Source organism: Aotus nancymaae, unplaced genomic scaffold (genome assembly GCF_030222135.1).
Source record: "Aotus nancymaae isolate 86718 unplaced genomic scaffold, 86718_ANA_hifiasm-v0.15.2.pri h1tg000004l, whole genome shotgun sequence".
Taxonomy (NCBI): Eukaryota; Metazoa; Chordata; class Mammalia; order Primates; family Aotidae; genus Aotus; species Aotus nancymaae.
Window position 1 is genome coordinate 32541878 of NW_026988415.1, and position 13684 is coordinate 32555561.

The 13684-nt window shown below is 40.1% G+C and overlaps 1 non-coding gene across 1 annotated transcript; it reads left to right on the forward strand.

Annotated features, from left to right (window-relative positions):
- Positions 1 to 13182: 13182 nt before the first annotated feature.
- LOC135269281 (U6 spliceosomal RNA) lies at positions 13183 to 13286 on the forward strand. Its single transcript, XR_010337606.1, has one exon. It is a non-coding gene; the product is annotated as a U6 spliceosomal RNA (small nuclear RNA).
- Positions 13287 to 13684: the final 398 nt, after the last annotated feature.

The window sequence follows — 13684 nt, forward strand, 5'->3', positions numbered from 1 at the left end:
TGCCAGCATTTGGATTTTTTTAAAACAAGTAAATTTCTTATTGACGGCAAAAAAAAAAAAAAAAAAAAAAGGGTCATTTGAGTCTTAACCATTTTAAACATGGAGTCTTTGACACATTTCCGCTCATAATAAATTACAAAAGAAATTTTAAAAATTCTATAATCATAAAAGTTGAATATATTTTCAATCATTTTAAAATAGTGATAATGTGGTCAAATATATTCATGGATGATTGGTCTTGACAACCTCTATTCAGTAAGTTATCTAAGGAAAGAATATACAGTAGCTTATGTTTCATATGTGGTATAGGTCAATTTCTCTTTATTGGCAATTACATAAAAATAATAGCCTGCATGGTAGAGTTATCAACTGGCAGCCACCTTTGCCTAAGGGAGGCGACATAATTTCTAATTGCTTTTGTTTAATCTTAATAAACTCTTGAGTGGACTTAGTAAAAATTGAAGAAAGTGAACAAAAACAGTAGTGGAAATTTCATAAAAGGAAGGCATACTATATATTAGATATTATTGTTTTACTTAATTTTTTTTGTTTGAGATGGAGTTTTGCTCTTGTTGCCCAGTCTGGAGTGCAATGGCACGATCTCGGCTCACCTCAACCTCCACCTCCCAGGTTCAAGTGATTCTCTTGCCTCAGCCTCCCGAGTAGCTGGGATTACAGGCATGCACCACCGCACTCAGCTAATTTTGTATTTTTGGTAGAGATGGGTTCTCCATGTTGGTCAGGCTGGTCTCGAACTCCCCACTTCAGGTGATCCACCCACCTCAGCCTCCCAAAGTGCTGGGATCACAGGCGTGAGCCACCACACCCGGCTTATTGTTTTACTTAATAACCTACTCTTACCACATATTTTATTCTTTCTCTTTTTTAAAAGTAATATTTTTTATAAGAGTAATTTTTAATATTGTTTCAGTTATGCAGTACTTTATATTTTTGGACCCAAATCATAAGCACAGGATTTTTTTTTTTTTAGAATTATAGTGAAGCACTGTAAACAAGTGAAATATCTATCAGTTGAGAAGTAGTTCAAGAAACATATTGGACCGGGCACAGTAGATCATGCCTGTAATCCCAGCACTTTGGGAGGCTGAAGTGGGTGGATCGCTCTAGCCCAGGAGTTACAGACCAGCCTGAACAACATGGCAAAACTCTGTCTCTAAATAAAATAATATAAATATGTATTTTTATGATATAACCATACATACCATAAAATGCAATGAAGTTATTTATAAGTAACTTTATAAAAAGAAATTTATAAATAATAGAATGAAGTGTGTAATTTGATACATTTTGATGTATGTATACATCCATGATACTGTCACTATGTCAAGATACTAAGAATATCCAACACCTCAGAAACTACTCTTTCCCCTTTGTAATCCTCCCCTCATATCATTCCCTGCCCTGCCATCCCCTGGCAGTCATTGATTTGCTGTATATCACTATAATAAATTTAATAGGCTTTTGGAGTTTTAAATAAATGGAACGATACAGAGTGCATTCTCTATTTTTGTCTGGCTTGTTTCACTTGGAATATTCTGGTTTTCATCCATCAGTGCATCAGTGATTCATTTCTTTTGTTGCTGAGTGGTATTCCATTATACAGATAGGCCACAGTTTGTCTGTTTTCCTGTCAATGGACATTTGAGGTATTTCCAGGTTTTGGCCATTACAAATAAAGCTGCTAGGTACCTTTGTGGGAACATATGTTGTATGAACATATGCTTTTATTTCTGTTGAGGTATAATTTACCTATTGTTAAATTTACTTTCAATGTGTAAAAAGTTGTATGAATTTTGACAAATACATATAGTCATTTATCTACCATCACAGTCAAGATATGGAATCTTTCTATGACCCCAGAAAGTTCCCTTGGGTTTCTTTGTATTTCAATGCCTTCAACCTACTTCCAGCCTGGCAACCACTGATCTAATTTCTATGCATATAGTGTTATATTTTTAATAGTATCATATACTTGGGATCGTAGAATAATGATCCATTTGTTTCTGGCTTCTTTCACTCAGCACCATGCTTCTGAGACTCATCCATGTGGTTGCATGTATCAGTGGTTCGTTTTTGTTGTTGATGAATATTATATTGTATGGATATGTGACAGTTTTCTAATCCATTCATCAGTTCCTGGACATTTGGGTTGTTTCCAGGACTTTGTGTATGTATGGTATAAAACACACACATATACATATATATAAACATGTTTATTTCAGCCAGGCATGGTGGCTCACGCCTGTAATCCCAACACTTTGGGAAGCTGAGGTGGGTGGATCTCCTGAGGTCAGGAGTTTGAGACCAGCCTGGCCAACATAGTGAAACCCCATCTCTACTAAAAATACAAAAAAAAAAAAATTAGCTGGGTGTGGTGGTGGGTGCCTATAATCCCAGCTACTAGGGAGGCTGAGGCAGGAGAATCGCTTGAATTCAGGAGGCAGAGGTTGCAGTGAGCCGAGATTGCACCATTGCACTCCAGCCTGGACAACAAGAGTGAAACTCCATCTCAAAGAAAAATTGTTTATTTCTAAGATCTGAATTTCAACACAAAACAGTTAAAATGTCCATGATAAATGAAAATAAATTTGGTCTACCATGTTTTCCTTTTTTTTTTTTTTTTTTGTGTGTGACAGGGTCTCACTCTGTCTTCCAGGCTGGAGTGCAGTGGCATGATCTTGCCTCACTGCAGCCGCAACGTGCCCACACCCAACCCCACCCCCGGCCAAAGGCTCAAGGGATCCTCCCACCTTAGCCTCCCTAGTAGCTGGGACCACAGGTGCACACCACCATGCCTGGCAAATTTTTTTTCTTTTCTCTTCTTTTTTAAAATTATTTGTAGAGACAAGTTTTCACCATATTACCCAGGCTGATTTTTTTTCTAGGAATGAAAACATGATGATTTGCCTTTAGTTGGGGATCTATTTCTTCATTATGCCACTCCTACCACCAGCACTATCCCCAACCCCACATGAGTACTTAATTGTCATGAAAATAGTCAATGAGCGAGGGTGTGAAAATTCAAGGAGCAAAATGCTCAATATGATTCATATGTAATATTGCTTAGATATTTCCTGAAAATACATTATTAAGTGTATATTTATCTTGGTGATCATTGCAGAGAAATGAAGAATTCAGAGCCTGATCCTCACCTCAAGCCAAGAAATAAAAAAAGGAAGAAAAAATCAAGAAGCTCAGAACAGAACTCTAGCAATACTGAACACAGGTAATGAAACTAGATTATGTATCGTGTCATGTTACGTTGTGATCCATGGTAGGAAATTATCTCATTAGATGGAAGCAAAGTATGATAAGTAGTAGACTTTTTAGCAAATTCTCATTTCATTTAAAATAACTCTATAGAAAACAATAACTCCATAGATTTTATTTTCTAAGACAATAAACCATTTTCATGTGTGGAAAAGACACAGGGATTACTAAACTGTCTTAAATGTTTTGTGACAACATATTAAACAGGCAAAAATTTGTTTGTTTGTTTGTTTTGAGACAGAATCTCACTCTGTTGCCCAGGCTAGAGGGTAGTGGCATGATCAAGGCTTACTGTAGCCTCAACCTCCTAGGCTCAAGTGATTCTCCCTCCTCCACCTCCAAAGTAGCTAGGACTGCAAAAACATACCACCCCACACCTGGCTAATTTTTAAATGTTTTGTAGACATAGGGTCTTACCATGTTGCCCAGGCTGATCTCAAACTCTTGGCCTTAAGTGATCCTCCTTCCTCAGCATCCCAAAGTTCTGGGATTATAGGCATGAGTCACCACACCTAGCCATAAAACTCATTTTGAGAAAAAATTGCTATGATGATGTGAATAATTGTGTCAACTATATTTCCTTTTAGAAAGAAAATTGGGGCCAGGTGGGGTGGCTCATGTCTATAATCCCAGCACTTTGGGAAGCTGAGGCGGATGGATCACCTGAGGTTAGGAGTTCGAGACTAGCCTGACCAACATGGCGAAACCCCATCTCTACAAAAGTACAAAGAAATTAACCCGGCATGATAGCAGGTGCCTGAAATCCCAGCTACTCGGGAGGCTGAGGCAGGAGAATGGCTTGAACCTGGGAGGTGGAGGTTGCAGTAAGCCGAGATCACGCCATTGCACTCCTAGCCTGGGTGACAGAGCAAGACTCCATCTCAAATAAGAAAAAAAAAGAAAAAAGAAAAAAAAATTGGACCATATGCAAGATCTCATCTCAAAAATAAAAGAAAATCTTTACATTTTAATAATCTCAAAGCCCTCTGTATACCTGTGTAAATCTCAAATACTATATTTTTAAAAACCTTTAAACTTTATACATTCAGCTACTTTGTCTTTGAAAGTCCATTGCAGGGAATATACATAAAGTGAAGATTGCATTTTAACATAATGGATGCTCACTAGGTGTTTATTGATTGAATTGGTTTGTTTCTACCATTCTATAGAAAAGTAAGTTAAACAAAAGTCAGCAGTGAACTCCAAATGACACAATCTGTTGGCCTTTTCCTAGCCTCACTCTAGTTCACTTCATAATATTTGATTATTTCTTTTTTTTTTCTATCCTCCTACTTCCTTTTTTTTTTTTTTCTGAGATAGAATCTCACTCTGTCGCCCAGGCTGTAGCACAGTGGCACAATCTCAGGTCACTGCAACCTCTTCCTCCCAGGTTCAAGTGATTCTCCTGTCTCAGCCTCCCAACTAGTTGGGATTACAGGCGCCTGCCACCATGCCCAGCTAATTTGTGTGTGTTTAGCAGAAATGGGACTTCACCATGTTAGCCAGGCTGATCTTGAACAACTAACCTCAAGTGATATGCCCAACTCAGTCTCTCAAAGTGCTGGGATTACAGACGTGAGCCACTGCGCCTGGCCCCTTTTGTATTTCTGAGAATTCAGTTACTTTCCCTTATTTTACCCCTCAATGGGGCATTCCTGAAGGTTCTGTCCTCAGTTCATGACAAATTACATGCATTTATGAAGAGGTAGTCTTTTATAGTAAAAAGGGAACTGAATTAGGTATATAAAGAATTGCATTCAAATCTTGATCATGTTTCACACTGTGTGAACTTTGTCTATTTACTCAAATTTTGGAGTTTGTTTCCTCATCTGCAAGCAGTAAAATGAAACTACTTGCCCAACTTACATAACAGAATTATAATGAGGATCAAAACAGATGATAGATATAAAAACTCTGACAAGTATATATTCCATGCAAATGGATGTTACTTTCTATTCGTTGTTACTATTATTAGACAGCTAGGTCACTGACACTATGAGACAGAATCTTTGTATTAACTTATTTGGCTCCCAAGGAAATTAAACTAATGACCTTGTATTAATTATCCATATTTGAACTAACTATTCTAACAGGTTCAAGACATATAGAGTATTTTTTTGCATATGTTTATCATGAAATCTAATTTGTCATTGTGTTGTAGTAGTATTTCATAAGGCCTTTGATGAGGATACCAACTTTCCTAGCATTAGAGTGTTAGCAGAAGTAGTCATTGTGGAGAGTTTAAAATGCTTATTATATGTCTATACAAGTCTTTTCTATATACTGTTAGGTCCTTGAAAGTTAATAAATTAATAAGTTTAGGGCCGGGTATGGTGGCTCACGCTTGTAATCCCAGCACTTTGGGAGGCTGAGGTGGGCGGATCATGAGATCAGGAGTTCGAGACCAGCCTGGCCACATGGTGAAACCCTGTCTCTACTAAAAATATAAAAATTAGCCAGGTGTGGTGGTGTATGCCTGTAATCCCAGGTACTCAGGAAGCTAAGGCAGGAGAATCATTTGAATCCAGGAGGTGGAGGCTGCAGTGAGCTGAGATCGCACCATTGCACTCCAGCCTGGGCAACAGGGCAAGACTTCATCTCAAAAAAATTAATTAATTAATTAGTTTGGTGTAAAATCTCTTTAAAAGCCCACAAATGTCTACTGTTATATATTCTGGCCTGCATATTTTATTGCAAGCATTTAAACATTTGACTATTTGTACTACAGGAGCATAGACCATCAGGCTGCTCGTAGACTTCAGGATCTTTTCAACCAGTTATACAGGCAGATAGAGGGCCATCCCCACCACAATCTCTACCACAACCATCTCTTCCTAGAGGATATTTTACTCCTTCTCCAACTCCTTTACATGAACTAAGTAGGAAACCATCATCATGACCATCACATTTGCAGACCTCCTCTACTACCACCCATGTTAAGAGACCTACTCTCCAGGATCCCCACCTGCTGTCTTATGGAGTCAAATAGAAATAAATGTGTTAGCCTCAATTCCATGTGTTGATTCTTGAACTACACGAGAATTCTCTTTGAAGAGAATCAACTCATCAAGGCAAAACTTTGAATAGTTTTTGGTGATTTTGGGCCACTGGTGATTATTAATGAGTGAAAAGTGATTAGCTGGCTGGGCACGGTGGTTCACACCTATAATCTCAGCACTTTGGGAGGCCAAGGCAGGTGGATCACTTGAGGGCAGGATTTTGAGACCAGCCTGGGCAGGATGGTGAAAGCCCATCTCTACTAAAAATACACAAATTAGCCTTGCATGGTGGAGGGTGCCTCTAATCCCAGCTACCTAGGAGGCTGAGGCAGGAGAATCACTTGAACCCGGGACGCAGAGGTAGCAGTGAGCCAAGATCATGCCACTGCACTCCACCATAGGCAACAGAGCAAGATTCTGTCTCAAAAACAACAACAAAAGTAAAAGAAAACTGATTAGCCATGTATAAGTATTGTATAATGTTAGAGAATATGACTGCTTATTTTTTATTTCCTTTGTGAGCTCACCATGTTATCAATATAATATCTCGATAATTGGAAAGTCTATAGAGAATATTAAATTCATGTAGAAGGCAAAGAGAAATCAATAAAGTGGTGGAAGGATAATTGTATTAGTTTTTCAGGGCTGTCATACAAAGTTCCTACAAACTAGGTGGCTCCAAACAACAAAAATTTATCTCTCACAGTTTTGGAGTCCAGAAGTCCAAAGTTAAAGTGTTGGCAGGGCCACACTTTGTCTGGAGGTTCTAGCAGAGTAACTGTTCCTTGTCTCTTTTAGCTTCTGGTAGTTGTTGGCATTAATTGGTTTGTGTCCACCTCTCTCTCTACTCCATGTTCTCATAGCCTTCCCCTCTGTATATCTGTAAACTCCCCCTACCTCTCTCTTGTGTCAACAAGTCCACTGAAAAAGATTTTCTTTTAAGGAAACCAAAAGAGACTTTATTCCAGTAAACAGTTTGCAAACCAGGGAGATACAGTCTTCTGTATAAAACAAAGGTGGATTCAGAGAGAAGAAAGGGGTTATTTTGGGGGGGGGGGCGGCCTTCCTTTAACTGAGACTTCCCTGAGTGGAAGAATGTTTATCTTTTTTTTTTTTTTTTGACAGAGTCTTGCTCTGTCACCAGGCTGGAGTCACCAGGCTGGAGTGCAGTGGCACAATCTCAGCTCGCTGCAACCTCTGTCTCCCAGGTTCAAGCAATTCTCCTGCCTCAGCCTCCCAAGTAGCTGGGATTACAGGCATGCATCACCAGGCCTGGCTAATTTTTGTATTTTTAGTAGAGACAGAGTCATGTTGGTCAGGACGGTCTCGATCTCTTGACCTCATGATCCACCCGCCTTGGCCCCCCAAAGCGCTGGGATTACAGGTGTGAGCCACCATGCCTGGCCAAGTGGTTATCTTTTATAGACAAAGTTCCCACCCAGGTTCCCAACTCTGGTCCACTTATGCAAATGAAGAAGCAAACTTCCTTAGTTCTGATTCCTTGACTTGCTGAGTTCTGATTGGTCCACACAGGTCACAGTCTATTGGCCTATTATGCAGTTATGAAAGTCCCAAAGTTAAGCAAGCATGTAGTTTTCCAGGACTGCAAAGTATGTGCGTGACCTCTGGTAAGCAAACGGCCTGTTGGCTCTATTTTTAATTTAGGCCCAGTTAGCCACTCAGCGTCCATCTTAAAGGATTGGCTCTTTCAGGGTTCACATGTGAATGCATTATTTAGGGTCCACCCAAATAATCCAGGATAAGCTCCTTCTCTGAAGATCCTTAACATAATCAGGCCAGGTGAGGTGGCTCACGCCTGTAATCCCAGCACTTTGGGAGCCTAGGCAGGCAGATCACAGGGTCAGCAGTTTCAGACCAGCCTGACAAACATGGTGAAACCCCATCTCTACTAAAAATACAAAAATTAGCCAAGCATGGTGGTGCACCAATAATCTATCCCAGCTACTCAGGAGGCTGAAGCAGGAATATCACTTGCAGTGAGCCAAGATTGTGCCACTGCACTCCAGCCTGGGTGATGGAGCAAGATTCTGTCTCAAAAAAAAAAAAAAAAGATCCTTAACATAATCATATATTTTGCCATATAAAGTAATACAGGTTATAGGAATTAGGTCATGGGCACTTCCTACTGGGGACCACCATCCATTCCACTACAATAATATAGGAAATACATTCTCAAAAGCAATTTTGATTCTTTTACTATCTTTAAGTGGTGTTACACACAGGGATAATCCAGTGGCAGCAGGCTAGACAGGAGAACTACACAGACCAGTTGTGGTGGACTGGGCAAGAGAACCACAAAGGATGCAAATAACATGTAGTTCATATAGCATTTTCACCTAGCACCCTCCCCCTACCAACCTCCAAAACAGAAGGCCCCCGTACAGCCTGCATTCCACAGGACGGGGTAGTGGGAGGTTCAGATGTTCCTTATAGATAAAGAATAAATCTCTGCGTTGGCCACTACCAGATTTCTAAGCTCAGAACTCCAAACATGCATTCAGGTGCATCTGCCATACAGGGTTATTCTCATGGTATGCTTCAGTTATTGCTCTCAGGCATGTTTACCATACATGGGGGTAACTACCATACAACTGCACATGAAGAAACTTCTTAAAAGAGGCAGCAGTGGAATGCATGAACGGGGAAAGGAAAGCAAGTATAGGGCAAATATACTACAGGTGAGCACAACATCTAATATGATGTCATGGCTATAAAGAGGTAGACTCGGTTAAGTCAGAAATTAAAACTTTTGTGATGATGTCTTTGGTAGATGGAATCATTGATCTCACTTCTTCACCTCCTCAGTGTATCCACACCCTTCATCATGTGACTTTGCATGTCTCTCAGTAGAACTGGAGTGTATTTACCCATCTCTATTTATTTTTGAGACAAGGTCTCTGTCACCCAGGCTGGAGGGCAGTGGCACAATCACAGCTCACTGCAGCCTCAACCTTCCAGGCTCAAGTGATCCTCCCACCTCAGCCTCCCAAAGTAATGGGATTAGAGACATGAGCCACTCTGATTGGCCCCTGCCTCTTTAATATTAGCCTCAGACATATGATTGTCACTGGCCAAAGGGATATAAGCAAAAATGACAGCATGTCAATTCTGAGCTTAGGACATAGGAGGCATTATAGTTTTTCTACCTGCTCTCTTTTTCCCTCTGTCATCACCATTCCTTGGCTAGCCTACTGATTCTAAAAAAATGAGAGATATGTAGAGCACACCCAGACCCAGACTTGCAGCCATTTAGCTGAGCCTAGCTCAAATTAGCCAACGAACTACCAGGCAATCTGCAGATGTGTGAGCAAAAAAGATGTTTACTGTAATACACCACTGAGATTTAGTGATTTTCTCTAGGCCACAATAGCAACCTAATAAAATATCACACAGTGCTAAGAAATACAGATCAGGGATTAAGAGGCAGTGCACAGAATGGATAGGAGCTCATACTTTGGGAATCAAAGTCCAGCTCTGCCACTTAACTACCTGTGGGAATGTCAGGAAATCACTAAGCTCCCTGCACCTAAGTTTCCTCATTCGTGTAATTGGGATGATAGTTTATGTACCTTGTCATACTTCACAGAGTTATTGTGGTAACTAAATTAATATATATATAAACTGCCAAAGATATTAGTTTGCACACAGGAAACACTAGATAAGTATTTGTTATGATTATGATTATGATCATCCTCATCCACTGGAACCTATAACTAGTCTTTGAACCAATGACATTTATCAATGTCATTGAGAATTGCCCAAATGTAGTACAAATATTCAGTAGCAATATACATTCTACACAAAACCATATGAAATTCACCCTTTGCATACAACCTCAAAATAATAAGAGTTATAAATCTGTTTTTTTCTCTTTTGAGATGGAGTTTTGCTCTTGCTGCCCAAGCTGGAGTGGGGTAGCCTGATCTTGGCTCACTGCAACCTCCGCCTCCTGGGTTCAAGTGATTATGCTGCCTCAGCCTCCCTAGTAGCTGGGACTACAGGCACCCGCCACCATGCCCAGTGAATTTTTTGTATTTTTAGTAGAGATGGGTTTTCACCATGTTGGCCAGGCTGGTCTGGAAATCCTCAGCTCAGGTGATCCACCTGCCTCAGTCTCCCCAAGTATTGAGATTACAGGCGTGAGCCACTGCACCCTACCTTATAAATCTGTTTTTAACCTTTGCCAATGCAGAACACGAACAACCATATTTCAGTGGTATTTTAAAAAGACATAGCCCCCTGGCTGGGCACAGTGGCTCATACCTGTAATCCCAGCACTTTGGGAGGCCAAGGTGGGTAGATCACTTGAGGCCAGGAATTGGAGACCAGCCTGGACAACATAGTAAAATCCCATCTCTACCAAAAATAAAAAAAAATTAGCCAGGCATGGTGGCGCACACTGGCAGTCCCAACTACTTGGAAGGCTGAGGCATGAGAATCACTTGAATCTGGGAGTCAGAGGTTGTAGTGAGTAAAGATCATGCCATTGCACTCCAGTCTGGGCAACAGAGTGAGACAATGGTGGTTTGTCTTTAAATATGTTATTTTTCAGGAGCTATTATATTATATAAATCCAGACTTTGTCTGGTTTTGTTTTTTTGTTTGTTTGTTTGTTTCTTTTTTTTTTGAGACAGAGTCTGGCTGTGTTGCCCAGGCTGGAGTGTAGTGGCCCGATCTTGGCTCACCACCACCTCCACCTCCCAGGTTCAAGCGATTCTCCTGCCTGAGCCTCCTGAGTAGCTGGGACTATAGGTGCGCGCCACCATGCCCAGCTAATTTTTGTATTTTTAGTAGAGACGGGGTTTCACCTTGTTGACCAGGATGGTCTCTATCTCTTGACCTCGTGATCCACCCGCCTCGGCCTCCCAAAGTGCTGGGATTATAGGTGTGAGCCACCGCGCCTGGCCTGTGAGAATTTTAAAACATTGTTTTTATATTTCTGATTTTAAAAGTATTACATGCTCACTATAAAAATGCAGAAAATGATGCTGAAGTACAAAAAAAGGGGCAAATCCTATGACTCATGATATTCACTTTAAAGATTTGCATTTCACTCTGCCAGAAATTTCCTATGCATGAGATACATTTAGTTAGGAATATTTTAATGTGAGTATCTTATTTATGCAGTTACATGAGCTATTTTGTTCATTTTTATAAACATCATTAACATCTATCCATATCATAAATAAATGTTTCTATCCTACTTTTTTTTTTGAGACAGTGTTTCCACTCTTGTCATCCAGTCTGGAGTGCAAGGGTGCGTTCTCTGCTCACTGCAAACTCCTCCTCCCAGGTTCAAGTGATTCTCCTGCCTCAGTCTCCTAAGCAGCTGGGATTGCAGGTGTGCACCACCACATCTGGCTAATTTTCATATTTTTAGTAGAGACGGGGTTTCACTATGTTGGCCAGGATGGTCTCGATCTCTTGACCTCATGATCCACCCGCCTCGGCCTCCCAAAGTGCTGGGATTAAAGGCGTGAGCCACTGCGCCTGGCCTATTCTACTTTTTAAGTAGAGATGAGGTCTTGCTATGTTGCTCAGGCTGGTTCTGAACGCCTAAACTTAAGCAATCCTTCTGCCTCAGCCTCCCAAAGTGCTGAGATTACAGGTGTGAGCCACCATGCCCAGCCTACATTCTACTTTTTTTCTAATTATTTTATTTTTCAAAAATACTATAATTATAATTCAATTATAATATATATATTCAACTACGGAATCATATAGTGGATGGCATTTAAGTTGGGCAGGGTGAGCACTATATCTACTCTAAGAGACTGTCTACTTGATTCACAGAAGCCTCTGGGTAACTCCTTACAGTTCAGAAACTTACTTGTACCAGCCTGAGTTGGCCTAGGGAAGGCCAGAAGTGATAAATGAAGACTTTGTTCAACCTGAATATAATGTGCTACACTGCAGTTAGTAGTCATAATGCATGCAGTACACACATAGAGTGCAACCCCATGATTGAGGAGAGGCACTCCACTTTGATGCAGAGGTTGCTGGTACATAACCGTCCTATCCTATTCTGTTTGTAATGTGACTAATTAGCTTCTAGAAGGTCTGCTATGGCTCTCACTCACTGAAGTATTACATCTGCAGAATTGTGCCTCCACCTTCCATCATCCCATCATCACTACCCTTACTGCTTGATGAGGATTGGAGGTTCAGATGCTTATATCTTTGCACTTGAGAGCACTGCTTATCTCTGAGCTGTGTATTCTTACTACAATGACTTTCTTCTATGTCATCTGCAGAAGTAAACCTTAGTTGATTTACTTAGATGGTGTCTGTGTCTGAGCTTTCTGTCCATACAATCCTACTATGGTTATTTGTCAATCAGTGGATGTATAGGTGTTTAAAGAATATCTCTGTAGATAATAAAACAATATATACATGTCTGAACATTTCACATAGATAAAGTCTCACGTATGGAATTACTTGGTGAAGCAGGATTATCAAATCAGTCAACTGCCTTCAAGAAAACTTGTACTAAGGGATTCACTTGCTGTGGATGAGACTAAGTACTTTGCTGCTCCCTAGCCAGAACTAAGTAAAATTAAGATTTTACACTTGGCCAATCTGACAAGCCAGAAGTAATAGTACTTCACTCTTGTCCCTTACATCATCATGACAGCTATTGAGTAAAAAATAGAGAGTTGATACAGGTGTTATAAGTACAAACTTAGAATCGAACAGACCCAAGGTGGAGCCCAGCTCCACCTCTTGATTTGGGCATGATTTTAGGCCAGTTTCTTACTCACTCCATGCATAGATTGTCTCCTTTGTAAAATGGGCATAACACTTAGGTCACAGAGGAGTGGTCAGAACCAGCAAATCTGACTCACAAATTAAGCACTCAAACATGCTTCATGTGCTCACTTCAGCAGCACATAGATAAACTTGGAAAGATACAGAGAAAATACACGGCAGATGTGCAAGGATAACATGCAACTTTGTGAAGTGTTCTATATTTTCATGTTCATGGATTGGAAGAATTAATATTGTTAAAATTTTCATACTACCCAAAGCAATCTACAGATTAAATGCAATCCTTATTAAAATACTAACAACATTCATCACAGAAATTTTAAAAAAAATTCTAAAATTTATACGGAACTACAGAAGACCCAGAGTAGCCAAATTTATCCTAAACAAGAAGAACAAAACTGGAGGGATCACATTAGCTGACTTCAAATTATACTACATAGCTACAATAATCAAATCAGCATTGTACTGGCACAAAAACAGGCACATAAACCAATGGAACATAATAGAGAACCCAGAAACAAATTCACACACCTATAGTGAACTTATTTTTGACAAAGGTGCCAAGAACATACATTGGGGAAAAGACAGTCTGTTCAATAAGCGGT